The sequence below is a fragment of the Hyperolius riggenbachi genome, chromosome 2, assembly GCF_040937935.1.
Source record: "Hyperolius riggenbachi isolate aHypRig1 chromosome 2, aHypRig1.pri, whole genome shotgun sequence".
NCBI lineage: Eukaryota > Metazoa > Chordata > Amphibia > Anura > Hyperoliidae > Hyperolius > Hyperolius riggenbachi.
The window spans coordinates 515,014,108-515,031,085 of NC_090647.1; the positions used below are offsets into that span (position 1 = coordinate 515,014,108).

General features: G+C 44.5%; 1 long non-coding RNA gene across 6 annotated transcripts in view; it reads left to right on the forward strand.

Annotated features, from left to right (window-relative positions):
* The window catches only part of LOC137547222 (uncharacterized), a 562,452-nt gene that overhangs the window by 475,867 nt on the left and 69,607 nt on the right, over window positions 1-16,978 (forward strand). For all 6 annotated transcript variants that reach the window (XR_011026531.1, XR_011026529.1, XR_011026530.1 and 3 more), the window contains one exon: window positions 9,973-10,035. This is a non-coding gene — a long non-coding RNA (uncharacterized lncRNA). The remainder of the gene's footprint in view (window positions 1-9,972; window positions 10,036-16,978) is intronic.

Below are 16,978 nucleotides of genomic sequence, written 5' to 3' on the forward strand. Positions count from 1 at the left end.
CCCACCCCACTGCCGCTATTCCAGAGGGTAATGGGAAAAGAGGAATTCCCTGCCCCACTGGGGGCGTTCCTGCAGGCTTTCCACAGCTGCCATTGGGCAGCTGTCTCTCCCGAGCCACGCCCCCTGCCGCTACCCACCTCCCTGCACGCTGGGAGAGAATCTCTACTTCCAGCATCGTGACCCCATAGGTCACAAAAGTGAAAGTTGGCTGTAGCAGGCCAACAGAGCGGCGTGGATGGGCAGCTACCTGACCTGTAGAAATGCTACATTACTGCAACTCTGTAATTTTAGTCCATTCAAAGAACTCAGAAGCATTGGACCAATCATAGTATTGCTGAGTCAGCTTGGAAGAATTTGGCCAATCAGAGAATGCAAAAAATTATAAAAAAAAAAAAAAAAAAGACTTCTTGGAAATCCGAATCTGGAAAACTGAAATCAGAAATTGCTGGGATAGGTAATTGGCAGTGGCAGAAAACAGAATTTTCGCGGAATGGGCATTTCTGACCATCCCTAGTCTGTACTGCAACTAGAAATGGGACAAATTCAAGCTAGTCTCAAATGCAAAGCTGAATTCTAAAAGGTTTTTAACCTCTCGAATGTTAAGTTTTAGGAGACATTTAGATCCTTAATCAGTTTGGGGCCGTGTGTAGTTAAAACTGCGGCATAGTTTTAATGCCTCCTGAGCACGGAATGCAGTAGCGCTCATCTAAAGCCCCATGACGTCATAATTACATCATGCGCAGAGCGCTCCCAGCTGCGGTCGCGTGGCTGAGGGGTGTGTGCAAGGGCCTACGCAGTGGACCCTGACCCGGAAGAGGCCGCCGGGGGGGGCTTTAGATAAGAAAGGTATGGGGGGAAAGGTGGCCTTCAGGACAGCTCACTATACATGCCAGCTCTCCCCGCTTCTTCGAAGATTTTTGGCTTTGGTATCCTATAAGCCATAGACACAGAGCAAGCATAACGATCAATGGTTTCTGACTTAGGTTTGACTGTATTTTCCTCATCATGCAATCTTGGAGGGTGATTCAGACACTACTTATACATGAAAGATCAGCGGGACACCAGGCAACTGGTATTGTTTACAAAGGCAATAAATATTGTGTTCTCCATATCCCTCTCGGAGCGGATCTTTCAGAAACAGCCTTATCAGTTCGCCGACAGCGCGTACACACACACTACTGTCGGCTGAACGCCCGCCCAGCGGGAGGGTCTGACGGACCCGTTGTTGCCGGATGTAGTGCATGTGTACGCACCTTAAAGGTGTTCTTCCAGACTCCCTCTGGATCCAGTCTACTTAGTTCTTATCAGATATGCCTGAACTGCTGAATAGTCTTTCTGTGATTACCATTGCCGGTGATATGATTAGGAACTTTTTAAAGCATTTCCTCAAATTCGGTTATTTTTTTGTTCTCCTTCCAGAATTTGCTGCTGTGGTCTGGTAAAAAAGGCATGGCATAGATTGTAATGTTGATTGGCAGCGCGAATCTTGGTGTACAGATTTTTCAGTGGTGAAAGCAGCGCAGATATTATGGCGGGAGGGGGATTGGTTAGAGTTAAACATTGATAGAGGGAGAGTTCAAGTGAGATTAGGGGTAGGTTTAGCAATAATAAAATGTTGGTAAACATTACAGATGTTCTACTATCGAGTTACCCATTGCCCAATAGTAGAATATTGGTGGTTTTACCGATATTCTACTAGCAGCTAACCCCAGTGCCCAAATTACTTTCTTCATCATGCATCTCTGGAATTACGGTACCTTTTGTGCAAAGTGTTTCCTGCTTGAAATGATCTACACTCATACGGTGTTTGACCCCCTTTCACCTTCAGAACTGTCTTAATTCTACGTGGCATTGATTCAACGTGTTGAAAGCATTCTTTAGAAATGTTGGCCCATATAGATAGGATAGCATCTTGTAGTTGATGGAGATTTGTGGGATGCACATGCTGGGCACGAAGCTCCCATTCCATCACATCCCAAAGATGCTCTATTGGGTTGAGATCTGGTGACTTTGGGGGCCATTTAATTTGAAATAATTCAAGCTTTGTGACATGGTGCATTATCCTGCTGGAAGTAGCCATCAGAGAATGGGTACATGGTGGTCATGAAGGGATGGATATGGTCAGAAACAATGCTCAGGTAGCATGTGGCATTTAAACAATGCCCAATTGGCACTAAGGGGCCTAAAATGTGCCAAGAAAACATCCCCCACACCATTACACCACCACCACCAGCCTGCACAGTGGTAACAAGGCATGATGGATCCATGTTTTCATTCTGTTTATGCCAAATTCTGACTCTGTAGAGACTCATCAGACCAGGCAACATTTTTCATCAGACCAGTCTTCAACTGTCCAATTTTGGTGATCTCGTGCAAATTGTAGCCTCTTCTTCCTATTTGTAGTAGAGATGAGTGGTACCCGATGGGGTCTTCTGCTGTTGTAGCCCATCCGCCTCAAGGTTGTGCGTGTTGGTTATTTTACTCAACGTTGCTCTTCTATCAGCTTGAATCAGTCGGCCCATTCTGCTCTGACTTCTAGTATCAACAAGGCATTTTTCGCCCATAGGACTGCCGCATACTGGATGTCTTTCCCTTTTCACACCATTCTTTGTAAACCCTAGAAATGGTTGTGCGTGAAAAACCCAGTAACTGAGCAGATTGTGAAATACTCAGACCGGCCCATCTGGCACCAACAACCATGCCATGCTCAAAATAGCTTAAATCACCTTTCTTTCCCATTCTGACATTCAGTTTGGCGTTCAGGAGATTGTTTTGACCAGGACCACACCCCTAAATGCATTGAAGCAACTGCCATGTGATTAGTTGATTAGATAATTGCATTAATAAGAAATTGAACAGGTGTTCCTAATAATCCTTTAGGTGAGTGTATCTTGGCTCAGGGTGGTCTATCAACTTTTTAGAACCTTTATGTTGGATAGTGGTTAGTGACCTTTGGAGATCATTTCAGTAACTAATGTTGTAATTGTTTTATCTCTTCTGTCTCCAAGTTTAAAACTGCATTTTGTCAAGAAATGCTCATACCTTCAACCAACTGCGATCTAATGTCTGCAACAATAAGAAACTAGAAAGCTGCATAAGAGGCAGATCACTCCTCATCAATGAAGAATTTAGACTACCCTGTGAATGGATACAATTTTTTATAGAGCCCTAATCTCTTGAAACTGAATCATTCACTCTATTGTCCTACAGTTGAAATTCCTCCGCAGAACCACCTCAACCTCCGTTAAACATAACCCACCTCCTAAGACTTATAACCCCTTCACTTGATCAATATCCCTCTTTTATACCACCACCAACACTTGTGTGCTTGCCCATTATAGGCCCAAAACATGCTGCCATGTACTCTACCACAATTACCTTTTTTCTCTTTAATTTCTCTTTCCTTCCATGTTTCTGTTTTTCTTTCCTTTTTATCTCTTTCAATTACTTCCACATTTAAATTTGGTTCCTGCCTACCCAAGCCCAGAGTGGCCATGAAAATTGGGAAAGCAGGACATGTTGATACATTCAATGTTTGTTCTTTATATTTTTATGTTCATAATCAATGAATAAGAATGCTTAAACTGTTTAACAGGTTAATCTCTGGTTAATTATATGCAATGTTAATCTTTACAAAATTCAATAAAAAATTATTGAAACAAAAAAAAAAAAGAAATGCTGTCATAGTCTATTGGTTAGTACTAGCACAGGCATGGGCAAACTTGGCCCTCCAGCTGTTGAGGAACTACAAGTCCCACAATGCATTGCAGGAGTCTGACAGCCACAGTCATGACTCATAAAGGCAAATGCATTGTGGGATTTGTAGTTCCTTAACAGCTGGAAGGCCAAGTTTGCCCAGGCCTGTACCTGCACTAGTAGGTACCGCTTTGCGTTTCACTGGGGGTCGTTTAAACTGAGTGTGTTGGAGGAATCTGCTGATCCTGGATTAGGAGCTGTACTACAAATTGATGCAGGACTCCCAACAGCGACTGGTTCATCTGGGGCTCGGCTATTTTGGTCTTTCTTTTTCAGAAATGTATAAATAGTTCTAGATATTGGATGCTGGAGATGATGCCATCATGTGAGGTGATATTGGCACATCCAGCCTGCTGGGGCCCTGAAAAGGGGCTTTATTGATGTGATGGGAAAATCATTTCGGTCAGAAAATTGAGAAGTAAAAAATAACTGAACCAGGGCCAAGGTCTACAAGCATTTACCAACGAATGTCCTGTTTTGTACTCGGGTTTTCCAGGAACCGTAAGGTTCACATTCATTTCCTCCAAAACACTTGCAGTGCTAGACTCTAAAGCAGTATTTCACAACATCATTACAGCATGTCCCCCTACGGTGAGGGTAAGAAAGGGTACGCTGAGTACCCCATATTGTGGACAACTCAAGTATCCCTTGAGACCTGTCTATTTGTTTGGAGTAGGGATGGGTAATGAGATGCAAATAATTTTATTTTGGTTCAGGACTATGCAAATGTATGCAGCTTGAAAATGGACCAATTGAATTTTACCTCAGCAGGATTTGATTGGTTCATGTTCAAAATGTGCATATTGCTGCGTCAACTTGAATTTTTTTGCATCTCTTGCAGCTTTTAATTAAAAATAAGAATTCAGGCTCATTTTGCATCATTTAGCATATTTTAATTCCAAAAAACAAATTTTAATAGATTAATACAATTTAGAGTACTCCCTAAACACAGTCTAAGTACCCCCAGGGGTACACATACAACCTGTTGAGAACCTAGGCTAGATAGTATAACTTCACTTTTGTTTAAATTTTAACTTCACTTTCATTTTGTTTTATACGAACCTGGGGCTTCCTCCAGCCCCCTCTACGCCGATAGCTCCCTAGCTGTCCTCCTTCACCTCCTGGATCACCCGGTAGAAGCTCCTTTATCTCCGCCAGTCGGGGCTTACTGCGCATGCATGGCCCTGTGTCTCGAAGCGTTCTGTGTCTGCACAGTATGCTTCCAGCCACTGGAGCGTGTCAGGGGAGAATGTGTGGGCGGACTGCCCCTGTGCCGACTGGCTCTGTCTGGCCAAGGATATCGGGAGCTTCTGCTGAAGGGTCCAGGATGGGGAGACGTACGGCAAGGGAGCAATCAGCGTGGTGGGGGCTGGACGAAGCCTCTGGTATATATAACACTTTTATGTCTTGTCGTCTCAGGTACACTTTAATAAATGTAATGTTAAAATGACTTTAGTCTGCAGCCATCTATGATTCTCTACACATGTCAACTTGCAGCCATGGCAACCATCAAGTTTGTGCTCATTCTTTTTTTCCTTTAGAACTAAATTTCAGAGTGTGCTCCATCTACCAATCATGTATGGTTTACACCTCAAGTCTCATAGAATGTAATACTTGCTGAAATCTCTAAAGGGGCCCACTCCTAATACAATTGGGATTGTTCAATCTTACCACTTCTGTGTAATGTGAGGGACTACTTAAAGTGAGCCTGAGATGGTTCACGCTGCATTATTTATACATAGCTGGGGCTTCCTCCAACCCCATGACCTATTGTAACGATTGTGGAACTTTCTCCGTGACCAGCGCACAACGCGTGCGCTGACACGGCGGAAATCCTCCACAAACGTATATTTGCAGGCACCCAGCAACAGGTGCTACGCACCTGTAGAGGGAAATTCCTGTCGGCAGATGGCGCTGGGGAGTGCAGAGGAACCAATCCTCTGTACCTTCACAAGTGCCAGTCAGGAATTGTACGAAGCGCAGAACGCAATCGCAAGAGAGGCGATTGCGAATGAGATTGAGCAAAGGGATAGGTTGTATGTGTGTGCGCCAATCCAGTCGCCACCCCGCGACCACGCACACACAACAGCAGATACGAAATAGGAACGCGATCGCGAGAGGTGCGATCGACAGACGTGACACAAGGCAGAACAGAATAGAATACGAGGGTAGCAAAGGCACAGCAAATACAATAAGGAGATACGGAAAATAACAACCGCTAGCTAACCGCGAACACCGCACTCATTCGCAACAGTGCACGCGGTTATGCGCGATCTCCACGTGATAAGCACAATAGAGACAAGCACGCCTAACTAACCATAAACAGACAAACATGAAACAGAGGACGCAAGCGCTTGCTTAACGGTTACCTCACCGAGCCTGCAGCAAGCGTAGCGGACAAGACAGACACACGAAAACAGGGACAAACGAGAGATAGGATCCACAGCACTAGCGATAAGTGGCTAGCGTGATCCAGGTACAGAGTAGCAGAACAGAAGGATCCCCAGCGCTAGCGAAAAGTAGCTAGCGCGATCCCAGAAGACAGAACGGAAGGATCCCCAGCGCTAGCAAAAAGTAGCTAGCGCGATCCCAGGAGACAGAACAGAAGGATCCCCAGCGCTAGCAAAAAGTAGCTAGCGCGATCCCAGAAGACAGAACAGAAGAGATAGCTGGTAGCAACCGCTGCACCAGCTATACTCCAAGAACAGAGATCAGAACCATTTCCTGTCAACCACCATAGGGACAGGACAATGGCAAACAGGCAAGACAAGACAGAACAGGCAATACAGATAATACAACCTGACTGGGCTAGAAGGGGAGCCTAAAGCAACCCCCAGGAATTAACTATACTAGATAGCAATGGCTGACACTCCAGCAGTGTCCATCAGGAACAGACCATGGAAAGGAAATGACCAGCGAAGCATTGTGGGAAAGACATAGTACTTATAGTACACGCCTCCAATGAATGTGGCCAGGCAATTTGCATGACAACGTATGCAAATTCCTCTGCAAGCACAAGCTGCAAAACTGACAGACGCTTCTTTCCAGAGTCCTGCAGCCTGCAAACCTACACAATGGTCAAAGGGCTGCCTGCCTGCACAGGCAGCTGAGCAAATCATCACACCTATGTGGGTTTCCTCGCTGTCCTCCCCTGCCACACCTTTTTCCCTTGGTAGCCACTGGTATTTCTGTCATTCAGGGCCAGTCATCCTCTTGTGCACATGTGCGGGGCGGCCGTGCGCAAGGCCCACATCGAACCATGGGAGAATGGAGCAGCCTGGAAGAAAGGTGAGGGAGCCCCTGGTAAGTATAAATAATGCAGTGTATACCATCTCAGGTACACTTTAAAGTATCCATTCAAAGAATAAGCACTCAGTTTACCCTTCTTACTACATACATATGCTTAGATTGTACAATCAAGAATGTGTCGCCTTTAGCAATTTACATATATATACATTTTGGTGGCTGGATAGTGTAATAGTTAAAGAGACACTGAAGCGAAAAAAAATGATGATATTATGATTTGTATGTGTAGTACAGCTAAGAAATAAAACATTAAGATCAGATACATCAGTCTAATTGTTTCCAGTACAGGAAGAGTTAAGAAACTCCAGTTGTTATCTCTATGCAAAAAAGCCATTATCTCTACGACTTTCAAGGTCGTGGAGAGGGCTGTTTTCTGACTTTTATTATCTCAACTGTTAGTTAACTATTTACTTTTCCTCTGCCAGAGGAGAGGTCATTAGTTCACAGACTGCTCTGAAAGAATCATTTTGAATGCTGAGTGTTGTGTAATCTGCACATATTAGAGAATGATGCAATGTTAGAAAAAACACTATATACCTGAAAATAAAAATATGAGAATATTTTCTTTGCTGCTAATCTTCTAGTAATTATTCATAGTACACAACCAATTCACTATATCATATATTTTTTTCCACTTCAGTGTCTCTTTAAGGGCTCTGTCTCTGACACAGGTGACCTGGGTTCGAATCTCGGCTCTGCCTGTTCAGTAAGCCTGCACCTATTCAGTAGGAGACCTTGGGCAAGTCTCCCTAACACTGCTACTGCCTATGGAGCGCGTCCTAGTAACTGCAGCTCTGGCGCTTTGAGTCCGCCAGGAGAAAAGCACAATATACATGTTCTGTGTTTGTTTGTTATTTAGGCACAGGTATTGATTCTGGTAGTAGCCATGTAAGAAGAGAGCAGTCTGATGTAAGCAGTCTGCCTGAAAGCCCAAGTTGCACACCTTCTACTCTGGCAACTGTACTTAATGTTGCAGTTGTTTTTAGAACAGGCAGCCCAGGTACTCTTTCCTTTCTCCATGAGTAATTAGCTGTATAGAGTAGGAATGACTGTTACTTGTTTTCCACACCTGCGGAAACTGACTGTTTGGCCGGTGTCTGTTTAGATCACAGTAATTAGCTGAGCATTTTAGTTCAAATATACAAAGGAAGCCGTTTAAAATATTTTATTGCATTTATCCTTCAGTCAACCTCTAGACATTAAGTTCTGCAGGAGGAAGGAAGTAGAACTTTTGATAATTCTGATTTTATCTAGGTAGAGTTCCAAAGGGAAGCCAACTGCATTATGGGTGGGTGTGGTTTACCCATGAACTGGAGGCGGGCCAGACTTTCTCTATCAGCAACCAATAACAATACTATGTCCCTCTTTTCACTGCTTTAATTATATGTACTGTTTGAGAAAAGTTAGGGCTGGTTCACACGGGCGTCTGCCTGGCCTTCTGTGGCGTCGCGTTTGGTGGCGTTGCTGCGGCGACGCGTTCGGGCTTTTAGCAGCCTTCACGTAGCTTTCGGATGCGTTCAACGTTTTTCTTCCCCTTGGGGAACATTACCTATGGCGGTTAACTGCCCCAGGACGCTACATGTAGCGTCCAGAGTCGCCTTGAACGCCAGGGAAAATCGGGACCCGAACACCGCGTTCGCGTAAAAGCCTGGTACAAACGCTCCCATTCACTTGAATGGTAGTGTTTAATGCCAAGTCCCAAACGCTGGCGGTAAACGCTCCGCAGACGCCCGTCTGAGCCAGCCCTTAATGTGCATCAACAAGTCAGCGTGATTACGTACTGTTATTTTAATCATGTATTACTGGGAATTGATCCATTTATTTCATGCTTGAGGAACACCTATTGATTCCTTTCATAGTATTTAGTTTTATTGTATCATTTTGGAATAATGACGTTCTGACAGCAACATCTGGTATCTTATAAAGTACTTTCGGCAACAGTTAAGTATTTATATTCTGTTGTTTTGCTCAACATGACGTTTAGGAAACAGCTATATTGAGGTCTTCAATCATGTGTTTAGCATTTCGATCCCATTATCTTTATAGGCCCAATAACTGGGTACACTTAATAGCATTTCATTGTTTCAAAAATGTATAATAAAAGGTGTCTATTTTTGGTTTATAGTACGTATGTAGATTTTATTGACTCTCCTATTGATGATCTAATTTCGCAGCTGTTTATTATATACAGTATGGTTTGACCAGTGCATGGTGTGTTTTAGACTTTTTGGATCACAACTGGCGATTGTGCAAAGTGCAATTTTGTTTTCTTAAAGGATACCCGAGGTGACATTTGACATGATGAGATAGACATGTGTATGTACAGTGCCTAGCACACAAATAACTAGGCTGTGTACCTTTTTTTTTTCTTTCTTTGTCTGAAAGAGTTAATCTTAAGGTATGTAAGTGACAGTTCCTGTCTGAGTCAGGACTGGGTCAGACTACAGTGTGACCGTCACCGATAAGAAATTATGTGGGAGGGGCCTGTGGTGGCCTTGCACCCAGTATATCTACAGTGTTTGGCTATTGTGGGGGTGTAACCTTGAGGCAGGAATGGTGTCCAAACTACAGAAAACCAGGTTGGTTCTGGAAGAAGGAGCATGGCCCACTTTGAGAGAAAGGAACATGACGCCTGAACTTGAGGACTATGTAGGGTTTAGGTGTGGCTAGCCATACCTTTTTGAGTTTGCTTGGCTGGAGTAGTGAGAGGAGGAGACAGGGAAATGCGTGGGTTTTTGTTTTGTTTTTTCAACCAAAGAATAAAACGTCCTGGAATTGTTCTAAAATATGATTCAGATTATCGGTAATTCTTATTTATGACAGGTTTGCTTACTCTTCTGAATATTTGTTTACTCATGCTTACTGAATTCTGGCTAATGCTACATAATTTATTGTTTGTTTTGTTTTAAGGTATAATAATATGAAGATGAATATCGCCACAAAGTAGTCCTGAACACCTGACAGCGAAGAAAGGTAAAGGTCCCGTTGTATATGTAAATACTATGAGTTTAAAGGATTCCCAAGGTGACATGTGACATGATGAGATAGACATGTGTATGTACAGTGCCTGGCACACAAATAAGTATGTTCTGTTCCTTTTTTCTTTCTCTGCCTGAAAGAGCTAATCAGGTATGTAAGTGGCAGTTTCTGTCTGAGTCAGGACTGAATCAAACTATAGTATGACCCTCAATGATAAGACATTACAACTATAAAACACTTTCCTAGCAGATAATGGCTTCTGAGAGCAGGAAAGCGATACACAGGATCAATAGTTCATAGATTTTAGCTCTGGCATACTTCAATGAATGTGTCATTGAGCAAAAACAATAAAATAGTAAAAACTTAAAAAGCCAATTTAAAGGGACTCCGAGCTCACCCAAAAAAAGAAAGTTGTACTCACCAGAGGCTTTCTCCAGCCCAGTGCTGGTCGGGAGGTCCCACGACGGCGTCTTGGCTCTTCTCCCCGCTCCGGAATGGCTGACAGGCCGCAGCCCGGGCGACACTCGGTAGAGTGTCGGGCTGCAGCTTCCGCGTATGATGCGGCTCACGTCACACGCCGGCCGCCTCGCGTCATCACGGCGGCCGGCGTGAAAGTACTGCGCATGCGCGATTAAAGCGCGCATGCGCAGTACTTTACGGTGGCCGCCGTGATGACGCGAGGCGGCCGGCGTGTGACGTAATTCGCGTCATACGCGGAAGGAGCAGCCCGACACTCGGGCGAGTGTCGCCCGGGCTGCGGCCTGTCAGCCATTCCGGAGCGGGGAGAAGGAGAAGAGCCAGGACGCCGTCGTGGGACCTCCCGACCAGCACTGGGCTGGAGAAAGCCCCAGGTGAGTACAACTTTCATTTTTTTTTATGAGCTCGGAGTCACTTTAAATATAAAATAAAACTGTGCAATATCTTAAAAAAAACATTTTTAGCAGAAGGCGGATAGATACAATTGTTTACTTCATTAGTTTATTTTCACCTCGGGTGTCCTTTAATCAAATATGTGTTGATTACAGGGCTGAGTTCCTAAAATAATATTTTTTCAACCTGTCTTTAAGAAATTGCAGGGTGTTTTTTTGTTGTTGTTCTTTTTGGATACTTTTCATGGGAAGTCTTGTAATCTGGGATTTTGAAACAAAAAGTGCATAACCTTTGCCAATGTAAAAATAATTACTATAGTAAATCGGCACCTATATGTCATTTTAATTCTTCGGTACAATATGGTTTTACCATGTATCTTCCAGAAGGGGAGAATTTCAGAAACCTCCATAGGAACAGACTGGCTAGAATAGAAACAATGCTAGATTAGCTGAGCCAAACCTTTTTAAAGCGGGATTTTAGGCCTCTTGCACACTGCAAGCGATTCAGATTCAGATTCCGCTTTTTAATCTGTTTTTACTTCCGATTCAGATTCAGATTTGCAGTTTTCTCCTTGCACACTGCAAATCGGAATCTGAATCTGATGTAAAAACAGATTAAAAAGCGGAATCTGAATCTGAATCGCTTGCAGTGTGCAAGAGGCCTAAGAAAGCCACAAAATCAAATTCCATTTACCCACTGCCCTGTGTTTTATTATGCAGCCTGCAACCTAACCCTGCATTGCATGCACTCCAATCTAATCAGAAATATTTCTGCTGTAATAAATCTTATCTCAGTCAGCCTGGCTCTATTTGGTACGTTGCCGAAGGAAGCTTGTTATCTCACCTCCCACATTCCTGTTCCTCATTGATTGGCTTAGGGCTGTTCAGTGTGAGACAAGGCAGAGAAGGGAGTAGCTGCTAAAATCCGATGTATGCTGTGCTCACATGTAAAAACAAAGCAAGCTAGCTACGACAGTGCAGGCTCTAGGAGAAAAGGAGAGTAAGGGAGGAAATTACATCAGGATTGGCTTCGGTGAAATGAAAAAAATGCCAGGAATAGTTGTCTCTTTATTTAATATACACAATTCACTGAAATCAAAATGTTATGTAAGTAGAACAAGTCATTTATCTACTTATATATGTTTGTTTGTTTTTTCCTGGGATATTATAGATCTCCCTGCTGCTTTAGACCCCCCCCCCCCCCCCCCCCAAATCAAAAGAGCTTCACTTGGTTAATGTTGTATATGCCTCTAATTAGTTATACATTGGGTATACAGTATACTGCATACGATGAGAATATATGTTGCAAATAAAACAGTTTTATTACACAAGGGTGTGCAAATGGTTCTGCTGTGTATTTTAGGTTTTTTTATTATTTCAACAAAGTGCTCATATTTTGGAACACTTACTCCTCTGATTAGAAACATTGTTGGTAGCAATATTAAAGGGGCACTACAGCGAAAAACTGTAAAATTTAAAATATGTACAAACATGTACAAAAAAGAAGTATGTTTCTATTACACAGGGCGACTTTTTCTGCTGAATGGAGCTGCTGACTTTGAGAAAAAGTCGCCCTGTGTAATACAAGTAACTATGTAAAGATGGATATCATTTTAAAGCTCTCTTTCTCCTCTTTCCGGCGACACCTAAATCGTTGCCCTACAGTTAGTTTTCTCTATTTTCGTGATCGAAATCAATTTCAATTGCGAAAATAGCGAAAACTAAAAGGCGTAGGGCGGTTTATATATCATTGGAAAGAGGAGAAAGAGAGCTTTAAAATGATATGCATCTTTCCATAGTTTCTGCACTGCTCGGTGTCCCTTTAAGCCTCCATCCTCCAGGTGGCGCTGCAACTCTAAAGTGAAATTGCCGGCTGTCGTCATGACGACAGGCGGCGATCTCACTAGCAGGGAGGAGAGGAAGAAGAATGGTGGCCAACGTCTGAATCCCCGGGAGGTATGTAGAAACGCTCCTGCTGCGTGCATTGCTCTGCACACAGCCTCTGGCGGCTACCCCGAGAAGAGGTTGGGATCACCGCTCTTAGCTGTGGTTTTCCGTCCCGACCATAGCTCGGGATAACCGCCAAGGAGGTTAATGGGGGATTCTCTGTATTTAATGTATTTTTTACAAAAGCACTCCCTGGAAAAGAACTATACAAAGATGTAGCCCGCCCCCCGCTTAACCTGTTTGCACACTATTCTAGCAGTTGGACTGAGCATTTGCTCAGAGTGCTTTTGAAAATCAAGAAAACCCTGAGAATCCCCCATGAGAGGAGATGGGATAGCTTAAAGGGAAGGTTCGGGGAGGGCTGTAAAAAAATAAAAATCAAAATCCACTTACCTGGGGCTTCCTCCAGCCCGTGGCAGGCAGGAGGTGCCCTCGCCGCCGCTCCGCAGGCTCCCGGTGGCCTCCGGTGGCCGACCCGACCTGGCCAGGCCGGCTGCCAGGTCGGGCTCTTCTGCGCTCCAAATGCCGGCACTTCTGCGTCCCACGCGGACGCGCTGACGTCATCGGACGTCCGCCGGGCTGTACTGCGCAGGCGCAGTAGTTCTGCGCCTGCGCAGTACAGCCCGGCGGACGTCCGATGACGTCAGCGCGTCCGCGTGGGACGCAGAAGTGCCGGCATTTGGAGCGCAGAAGAGCCCGACCTGGCAGCCGGCCTGGCCAGGTCGGGTCGGCCACCGGGAGCCTGCGGAGCGGCGGCGAGGGCACCTCCTGCCTGCCACGGGCTGGAGGAAGCCCCAGGTAAGTGGATTTTGATTTTTATTTTTTTACAGCCCTCCCCGAACCTTCCCTTTAAAACCTGTCAATTCTGTCATAGTTCTTCTGCCTACTGTAAGTGTTAGCAACATAGGAGAAAAGTAATTCATAGTTCATTTTACTCTGGTGGGAGTGTACTTTTTATTTGTTTTGTTTTTTGTTTTTGTTTTTTTTTTGTATTTTACATTTTTCACTATAGTGGTTCTTTAAGGTTCATTTTAACACCTAACATATTACTGTCAGTTTCCAGGGAGCTCCAAAATCTCTTGTCAAAGCTGAGAGTCTTGAGCTCTGACCCGCCTCTTCCTGTCATGTGAAGACCAATGATGGCATCTCGGCTGCCAATAACTGTGACCTCATTTTTTTTTGAACAACAGGAAGGGGCAGGGACAAAACTCCAAGTTAATTGGCATCCGTTCAGCGTAAACATGGAATTATCAGACTCACAGGAAATACAAAGGACATAATAGAGAGTATAACAAAAGTACTTGCAGCACTTTCAGTATACAAACACTGAAGACCTGAACAGGTTCATATCGAGCAGGAATGCCAGTCTGCAGTAAATAAGAAGCTCTGACAGGTACACTTGAAGCTAACTAGCTGAGTGAAGAAAGGGTTCAGATGGTGATAAAAGGAAAACGAACTTAACTTGGATACATTTATAAACACACACAAAAAGACGGCCTCTCAATGGAGGCTTTATTTTAATAAGCATCCCCCTGATGTGGATTTGCTGGTTGCCTGGGCATCTTCACCGTTGGTTGGGTTTATTTAAAGAGCTTTTCTTGTCACCTTTGAACTCCAACGATTTCTCCAGATGTACAAAAGGGAACAATGTTGAAAATCTCGCTGTTTCAGCAGAACAGGATCCAGCTGGCTGATGAGCTGGATCTGCAAGTCATTGGTTACAGCTGTGATTCCAGCCCTGTGTTGGCTGAAAAAATAAATTAGCAGATTAAATGGACAGAAAAGGGGACTCTTTGTTTGAGTGTAGAGCAAGGCCCCATACGTGTTTATGGCTTTTTCTTTTTCTTTTGGTCTGCTTCGGTTCCCAGTAAATCGGACTTGGAACAGTCCATTGCCTGGTTGCCAGTCTAGATCAGGGAAAGAGTATGTAGAAGCAGACACTTAAAGTACCCCTGAACTGAAGGGGTGTTTGCATTTTATTTATTCTGTCATATATGTGGAGCTGTGACATATATCACAGCACCATCCTTTTTGTCTAGTGCCCCTGTGGTCCCCATTCTACTCTACTTTACTAGTAAAGAATGTCAAATATGGGCGGGGAGGAAGGGGCAGTTCTTTTCCTCCTAAGAACGCCCCTTCCTCCCCTGATCATGCCTAGTTGAACCTCCCCTCCTGCTTTAATTATTAAAAGCCTGTTAAAAAATAAGCCACTGCATAACTCACCTGCGCCGGGTTCCCATTGCCTCTTCCATCCTGTCAGCTCTCCCGTTCTGCTGCAGTGTCCTCTCGTATACGCTGGCATCTTCACAGCAATGGCACTGACCCGGAAGTACTTCCAGTGTACCTCCAGGTCCACGCCATTGCTGTGAAGATGTTGACATTCATCAAAGGATACTGAGATGGAACGGGAGAGATGACAGGATGGTTGAAGCCGTGATGGGAACCTGGAGTAGGTGATTTATGTGGTGGCTTTTTTTCTTAGAGGCTTTTAATTCATTGATCCTTAGGGTGAGAGTCCAGCGACCGAACGCTGTACAGATATGTCTATAACCGAGCAGTGTTTACTGTTCAATGGAGAGGGGAAAGGGATGACAGGTGGGGAGTGAGCAGGCAGCTTGTGGCAGACTCCTTCCTTAGTTTCCATTTAGCAATTCAGCATGTCCACTGGAATGTTTCATTCTGTTTTCACCAACCTAGTTCTGCTTGCTCTCTTATCTATCTGTAGGGGGTCAGGAGGTCACACATGACTTCCAAGACAAAATGTGTAACATTGTGCTTTTCTCCTGTGTAAACCATTTTATGGCTGGTCACTCCCAGGTTCACACTATGCTTGTTTGGTAATTAGTTAGAGGTTCGGGTCCCTTCCAGAAGGATGACCTCATTGAGGTGGAAGGGTCCAGTATGGAACACTCTGCACACAAACTGTTTGTGGAAGCTAACATCCTCCATTAATGTTAATTTGGTGCATCTGTTTTGAATGCAAGATGTGTATCCTGCATATAATTAGGATCTGCACACCTATGCTGGTAGTCATTCAGATTCATCCTGTCTTGGGAAGTGCTGCCACCTCTCCTTCCTGACTACTCCCTCATTCCCCATCCCTGGTCTCTGCTGACCGAACATTACAGTGATTGTAGCAGGTACATGGGTACCATGTAACTGGCACTGTGTGCACTGAGCCAGTGTATTCCTCTGCGTTAGCACGGCACCAGCATGAACTCACGGTTTAAGGCCACCTGACCATAATTATGAGCAACAGAAGCAGTTTTGGTGGATAAATAATACATAGACTTACACAGATCTATACATCAGACATAAAAGGAGGGCATTTTTCTGGACAAAAGAGAGATTTTGATCCAAATGAGGGACCATTGGGAACAAAGCTAAGCTTTCCAGTAATGCAGAGATGTAATTAAGCCAGGGGGCTTGCCATCCTATGCACAATGGGAGGCCACAGCTTGGAAGATCAGTCACATTACACAATGGTTGCATCAGGTGTGTAGGCCGATGTACAGCTGCTGGAGAGCTGCTCGCCTGCTTGAGCCCCACTTTCAGTGCGTCAGACCCAACTGTATCTCCCATTGTTTAGATATCATTACTGCTAAATGATCACATTGTGTTGGATGCATTTTGCGTACGCATATGGATGCAGCCCTCCCACCCTCTGCCCCAGCAGTGCCACGCTCCCTCCTCCTGGCGGTCTCAGGTGGGCGAACGCTCATTAGTTCAGGCACTGGTGTGCGCCGGCAGGTGCAATGGCAGCTGCTGCATCTGTATCTCATTTAAATGGCTGCTCAACAAAAGTGGCTGCTCTCCCAGAGGCTCTGGATGTCATTTTCTGTTTTGTCTTCTTGGCCTAAATATGGTGTTTGCGTGTGCTGAAGGTTCACGTGAGATACATTTACTACGGACACTCCATTTATTTTCTTTCTTCGCCTGTTGAGCCAGTTTTCATTCACTTTCTACGGCCTGGTTTTAAACTACTGTACATTTAGGTCCCTTTCGCACTTAGCACAATCTGTTGCGTTGCTATTGTTCTGCAATCGCACTGCAACAGTCCTGAACAGTGGCATCACTACAATTCATGGGGTGGCCAAGCGAAACTTACCAACTTCACCACT